Consider the following 7,750-nt stretch of genomic DNA (forward strand, 5'->3'; position numbering starts at 1 on the left):
GTTTTTTGGAACCCTCGTGTGCTTATATTAGGATTTAATTTAATTATACTCATATTTTATGAATTTCATACCGAATTATTGGGTTGATAACGTCTGCAAAAGATGGAAATATATACTCACTTATAGGGATTAATAAATAAGTATTCAAACAAACATTCGGATACAAATGAACAACCTAACAATAACGCAAACTTGAGTCAAGCAAATATACATGTCCTGAATAGGACACGCATATGTTTGTTGCATGCTGTGGTACATTTATGAATTTAATCATAATCAAATAAAGATGGAATAATGTTCAAATGCGTTCGAATCTGCTTGCACTACACCAAACAAACACATACACAGTAGTACAATATATACACTGTAGGAAATGTCATTAGTAAATCTATACTGACGTACTATTGACTTTGTCACCAGAACTACACACAAATCATACCCAGGCCCATGATTTTTGCTATAGACATTTTATATGAGTTTGTCATTCAGAAGTCAGTAGTAACATTGTCAATAGTAAGTCATTAGGGAATATATAGAGACTTTGCGGGATATATGGGGCATTGTCAATTTAGTCCGTAATTTCAAAACTAGCTGAAAAAGGCATTACAAATAGTATTTTATTTATTTGGAAATCTTTGGATAGCTGCCAAATGTTTCGTCAAAAATTGCTGTATCCAAATGCCTGATGTCTGTTACGTTCAGCATTATCACCAAGAATTATATTCTTCCGCCGTGTCTGTTAAGTACAAACAAGAAGTTTAAATTAGTGTCTAGAATTTGTACTACAATAAAGTTATAAGCTTACATATTGGTCAGCTTATGTAACTTATTAGCATCACTTAATTTGCAATTTTATTTTTTTTTCGTAAAGATCTTTTGACCAGCAAAATTACTTTCAATAAAACAATTGAGAAAACGATTAAAAATAAAAATAAATTATAGTTTGCCACCTGTCACTTAAAGCAATGTAGACAATTTGTTAAAAATGTCACACACATAGTCGACAAAAGTGTCGACTTGGAGACACTTAACCCCAGATTTCCTACAGGGTATTCATATAAATATATATAAACAATTCGTATATGGATGTGTATAGATATACTTTCATAGTGGACTGCATATGAACACCCGTTAAATCACAAAGACATGTGGGGGTTTCTTCGTCTATATGCGTTAAGGAGAGTCGAAAAGTCAGATTTGATTAAATTATTTTAAAAAATAGTTTATTTCTTTTTTATACGTAAATGTATGTTCCGTTTAGAGTCCAACACGTTTGATCGGGTTTTATTGAAATTTTCTCACAATTTATCCTCACCGCTTCCCGCAGCTTGCTTCTTTTTGTCATCCGGGGGGAGGCGGGCCTTCCTGTTTACATTCAATTTCAAAGCATCAGTTTTTGGAGATGAGTGGATCGATTTAAGTTAAATTTTGTTTGTAGTCTTAAAGTCATCATATCCAACATGAGTGTGCAATAAAAGGTGATTTTTTAAGAACTATAGGAAAGTTTTAAAATAAAAACACATAAAATGCAGAAAAATACATGAAATCTATACCTGACTCTATAGTTCGGTCCCTATAATTTTATGTTTGAAGATTATTGCATGCAAATGTTGACCGTGACTGCGCTTCAAATACTGCATCCGCTTAGTTTTATTTTGGCATATTCTTTCCAAAATTTCGGCCGATATCTCACTAATAAATGTTTTAATGTTGTCTTCCAATGCGTCAATTAAAGCAGGCTTGTCTGTATAGACATGATCTTTAAGATAGTCCCACAAAAAATAGTCTAAAGCTGTGAAATCGCATGATCTAGGCGTCTAACTGACCGGGCTCGAATGTGAAATAAAATGTTCACCAAACTCGCCTCTAAACAGTATTATTTTTTTTCTCAGTATTATAATGTATTAACAATTTAGAAAGTTTAAATATGTTTTAAATAAAACATATTTATAGTCCATCTGAAAAAATGCCATACAGAGACTAGACTTCGCCGTATTATGGATATAAGCTTTCTTCCTCTATTAGATCTCGCAAACGTAGGTGTTTGCGATTCGAACGCCTGGGTTCGAATCCTGGCGAGACCATCAGAAAAAATTCCCCTCTTAATGCTGGCAACATTTGTGAGGTACTATGCCATGTAAAACTTCTCTCCAAAGAGGTGTCGCATTGCGGCATGACGTTCGGACACGTTTATTAAAAGCTTAAACTTGAAACGGACTGCACTCGTTGATATGAGAGAAGTTTGCCACTATTCCTTAGTGGAATGTTCATGGGCAAAATTTGCATTTGAATTTGCATATTTTGTGTTCTGACAATTTTTTAAATTTTTAATAAATGCATAAGCTGGTTACGAAGATTTATTTCCTATTGTAATGTCGCGTTTTGGAGTGAAGGTAAGTGTATGTGTTCTTTTTTGTCAAATAATGTTATGTTGGCTTAAGCAAAGTATTTTGTTCAGCTTTCGGAATTGTTGCGAAAAACTATAACAAAATATCATAATTTTTTATACCCACCACCGATGGATGGGGGTATATTCATTTTGTCATTCCGTTTGCAACACATCGAAATATTCATTTCCGACCCTATAAAGCATATATATTCTTGATCAGCGTAAAACTCTAAGACGATCTAGACATGTCCGTCCGTCTGTCTGTTGAAATCACGCTACAGTCTTCCAAAATAGAGATATTGAGCTGAAACTTTGCACATATTTTTTTTTTGTCCATAAGCAGGTTAAGTTCGAAGATGAGCTATATCGGACTATATCTTGATATAGCCCCCATATAGACCGATCCGCCGATTTTAGGTCTTAGGCCAATAAAAGCCACATTTATTATCCGATTTTGCTGAAATTTGGGACAGTGGATATAGCTACCATATAGACCAATCCTCCGATTAAGAATCTTAGGCCCATAAAAGCCACATGTATTATCCGATTTTGCTGAAATTTGGGACAGTGAGCTCTCTTAGTCCCTTCGATATCCTTCGTCAATTTGGCTCAGATCGGTCCAGATTTGGATATAGCTGCCATATAGACCGATCTCTCGGTTTTGGGGCCATAAAAGGCGCATTTGTTGTCCGATGTCGCCGCAATTTGGGACAGTGAGTTGTGTTAGACCCTTCAACATCAATTTTACTCAGATCGGTACAGATTTGGATATAGCTGCCATATAGACCGATCTCTCGATTTAATGTTTTGGACCTTAAAAGGCGCATTTATTGTCCGATGTTGCCGTATGGAGAACCATATAGAGAGATATCTTGATTTAAATTCTTAACTTCAAAAACGGCGCATTTATAATCCGATTTAACTGAAATTAGATACATTGGCTTATGTTAGGCTTTTCGACATCCATGTAGTATATGGTTCCGATCGGTTTATTTTGAGATATAGCTTCTAAAACGACAAATATTTTGTTATACACAATTGAACAATGACTTGTACTTATTAGTATTTGGTCTAATTTGGATTATATTTCGATATAACTGCTATGAGGCATATAGTAGGTATTTTTTACCGGATTTTGACGAAAGGTGGTTTGCATATATACCCGAGGTGGTGGGTATCCAAAGTTCGGCCCGGCCGAACTTAACGCCCTTTTACTTGTTAAACACAATTATATAAAATGTCTTATACTAACTCAATCTTACATTCATATTACACAAGGATTATTTGTTTTAAGTGCTCCTTTTAGCCATTGGTTTAAAAGGGGCATTTATTTATTTAACATGTTTTTAACTTATAGGCTCTTTTATACCCTCCATCATAGGATGGGCATACACTAATTCCTTCATTCTGTTTGTAACACCTCGAAATATGCATATATATATAAAGTATATATATTCTTGATCGTCATGCCATTTTAAGTCGATCTAGCCATGTCCGTCCGTCCGTCTGTCAGTCGAAAGCAAGCTAACTTTCTTAGGAGTAAAGCTAGCCGCTTGAAATTTTGCACAAATACTTTCTTTTAATGTAGGTCGCTTCGGATTGTAAATGGGCCAAATCGGTCCATGTTTTGATATAGCTGCCATATAAACCGATCTTAGGTTTTGACTTCTTGAGCCTCTAGAGGGCGCAATTTTCGTCCGATGTAACTGAAATTTTGCACGTGGTGTTTTGGTATCACTTCCAACAACTGTATTAGTATGATTAAAATCGGTTCATGTTGTTGTCGTTGTAGCAGTGTGTTGTACACTGAGGCGGCAGCCCTTGCCGATGAGGGACTTCATCGGGTCAATCCGGTACGTACAACCGGCTGCCATCGGTTCATAATCTGGTATAGCTGTCATATAAACCGATCTTGGATCTTCACTTCTTGAGCCAATAGAGCACGTAAATCTCATCCGATTTAGCTGAAATTTTGCATTAGGTGTTTTGTTATGACTTCCAATAACTGTGCCGAGTATGGCGCAAATCGGTACATAACCTGATATAGCTGCCATATAAACCGATCTGGGATCTTGACTCAATTATCATCCGATTTGGCAGCGGCTTCTCTCGTGGCCTTCAACATACGTCATCTAATATAGTCTGAATCGATCGAAAACTTGATACAGCTCCCATATAAACCTATCTCCCGATTTTGATTCCTGAGCCTCTACAAGGCGCAATTCCGATCAGAATGAACTGAAATATTACACAATGACTTCTACAGTGTTCAGCATTCATTTATGGTCCGAATCGGACTATAACTTGATAGAGCTCCAATAGCATAACAGTTCTTATTCAATATTCTTTGTTTGCCTAAAAAGAGATACCGCGCATAGAACTCGACAAGTGCGATCCATGGTGGAGGGTATATAAGATTCGGCCCGGCCGAACTTAGCTTGTTTTATATATAGTTTGACAGTGGTTCACGTGAGAAGCCGAATAGAGTACCAATCCTTAGCAAAGATGGATTTTCTTTTGGATGGACAATCACAAAACTCGACTTCCAGTGACATCTCCAGATTGTGATGAGACTGCGTTTTGTTATTTATTGTTGTTTGTCGATGCATATCAATCTATTATTATGCATTTCGTTGGATATTTACACTCTATTAGGAAGTGATCAGTACGTCAGTCATGACTGCTTTCAGGTTAAATCAGCTGAGCAGCCATTGACAGTTTTGGGCGCCGCTGCGTGTGCGTATGTCAAAGTACGTATCATTATTTCATGGGGGCAATTGCGGCTTTTGGGGGCTCAAGAATAAAGTCAGGAGGTCGGTTTATATGGGAGCAATATATTCTAATCTAAACCATTAGAAATTAGTAAGAATGGCTAATGCAGTGTTAGGTTCTTATTTATGCAGATGATGTAAAAAATTTCTGTTATTTTAATGAGGAGGCAAACAAATGCATATTGCAATTTGATTTCAACGAATTTTATTAATGGAACTTAACACTTTGAAATATAAACATATTGTATATCTTTCTTTCGGCTCAGGAAGATTTTTACAAGTTATTATATATATGATTGTATAGTGGAGTATGTGGATTCTATTCATGATATATGTTGGTCCTGTTGGACCAACGGATAAATTTTAGGAAATATATTTCTCTGACTACGAATAAAGACCGAAGAAGCCTGGTTTGATATTTGGAGTAAAGAATTTTTAGATCCCTTGATAATAAACCAACTATATATTGCATTTGTGAGTATTACTTTAGAATATAGCTCCATTATATGGGATCAGTCCTTTTCTAATTTTCTTCTATTTTGCCTCAGGGGGCGTGGCTGTGATCATCGGGCTCTTCCATCATATGAATTCAGATTAAAATCTCCGATTGCAATCTGTAACTATCAGCTGCTTCAATTTAGTTATTTTAGAAAGAACAAGTAAAAGCGTGATAAGTTAGGCCGGGGCTCAAGAAGTCACATTCGGTTTGTATGGGAGCTATATCAGGTTATAGATCTATTTGGACCGTACCTAACACAGTTGTTGGAAGTGGTAACAGAAGTGGTACGTGCAAAATTTCAGCGAAATCGGACAAAAATTGCGGATTCCAGGGGCACAAGAAGTCAAATCGGTTTATATGGGAGCTATATCTAAATTTGAACCGATATGGCCCATTTGCAATCCACCTACATCAATATTAGGTATCTGAACGACATTTCAAGCGGCTGGCTTTTCGCATTGGACCGCTATCGTGATTTCGACAGACGGGGGGACTGTAGGACACGGCTAGATCGAATCAGAATGTCGAGACGATCCAGAATATATATACTTTATGGGGTCGCAGATTAATACTTCGAGGTCTTACAAATGGAATGACTAGATTAGTATACCCCCATGTTCTTAATCGATGTATCAGTTACATCAATCATTTCCATAAAAAAATAAATTTTGCTTTATTTATTTCCCAAACAGCCCTACCCGACAAAATTTCAATTTCAGTAAGAACTACATACCGGAGATATTAAGCTGAAATTTTGCACAGATTCTTTTTCTTGTCTTTAGGCAGGATAAGTTCGAAGATGGGCTATATCGGACTATATATTGATATAGCCCTATATAGACCGATCCACCGATTTAGGGTCTTAGGCCCATAAAAGCCACATTTATTATCCTATTTTGCTGAAATTTGTTTTAAGCCACACTCGACATCCTTCGTCAGTTTGCCCCCGATCAGTTCAGATTTGGATATAGCTCCCATATAGGCCGATCTCTCGAATTAAGGTTTTGGGCCCATAAAATACGAATTTCTTGTCCGATAATTTTTGATGGTCATGAGAGGATCCATCGTACAAAACTTCAGGCATATCGGATAATAATTGCGACCTCTAGGGGTCAAGAATTCAAGATCCCAGATCGGTTTATATGGCAGCTATATCAGGTTATGAACCGATTTGTACCTTATTTGACACAGTTTTTGAAAGTAAAAAAAAAATACGTCATGCAAAATTTCAGCCAAATCGGATGAGAATTGCGCCCTCTAGAAGCTCAAGAAGTACAATCCCCAAATCTGTTTATATGACAGCTATATCAGGTTATGGACCGATTTCAACCATACTTGGCACAGTTGTTGGATATCATACCAAAACACGTCGTGCGAAATTCCATTCCAATCAGATAAGAATTGCGCCCTCTAGAAGCTCAAGAAGTCAAGACCCAAGATCGGTTTATATGGCAGCTATATCAGGTTATGGACCGATTTGGACCATAGTTGGCACAGTTGTTGAATATAATAACAAAACACGTCGTGCGAAATTTCATTTCAATCGGATAAGAATTGCGCACTCTAGAGGCTCAAAAAGTCAAGACCCAAGATCGGTTTATATGGCAGCTATATCAGGTTATGGGCCGATTTGAACCATACTTGCCACAGTTGTTGGATATCATATGGCAGCTATATCAAAAGATGGACCGATATGGCCCATTTACAATACCAACCGACCTACACTATTAAGAAGTATTTGTGCAAAATTTCAAGCGGCTAGCTTTACTCCTTCGGAAGTTAGCGTGCTTTCGACAGACAGACGGACGGACGGACGGACGGACGGACGGACGGACAGACGGACGGACATGGCTAGATCGACATAAAATGGCACGACGATCAAGAATATATATACTTTATGGGGTCTCAGACGAATATTTCGAGTAGTACGAGTAGGAGTACAAACAGAATGACGAAATTAGTATACCCCCCATCTTATGGTGGAGGGTATAAAAAGAACGAACAAGCAGCGCGATGAACGACGACGCCAACTATGCCCTAATCCTGGTAGCTAAAACGTAACCTTGACAATAACCACAATACTTCTTGGAT

The 7,750-nt window shown here is 37.1% G+C and overlaps 1 long non-coding RNA gene across 1 annotated transcript; it reads right to left on the reverse strand.

Moving 5' to 3' along the window:
- Positions 1-540: 540 nt before the first annotated feature.
- LOC106092307 (uncharacterized) lies at positions 541-899 on the reverse strand. The gene is made up of 2 exons (XR_001222135.2): positions 806-899; positions 541-736 (listed from the first exon to the last, which is right to left on the reverse strand). It is a non-coding gene; the product is annotated as an uncharacterized LOC106092307 (long non-coding RNA).
- Positions 900-7,750: the final 6,851 nt, after the last annotated feature.

The sequence above is a fragment of the Stomoxys calcitrans genome, chromosome 3 (assembly GCF_963082655.1).
Source record: "Stomoxys calcitrans chromosome 3, idStoCalc2.1, whole genome shotgun sequence".
Lineage (NCBI taxonomy): Eukaryota > Metazoa > Arthropoda > Insecta > Diptera > Muscidae > Stomoxys > Stomoxys calcitrans.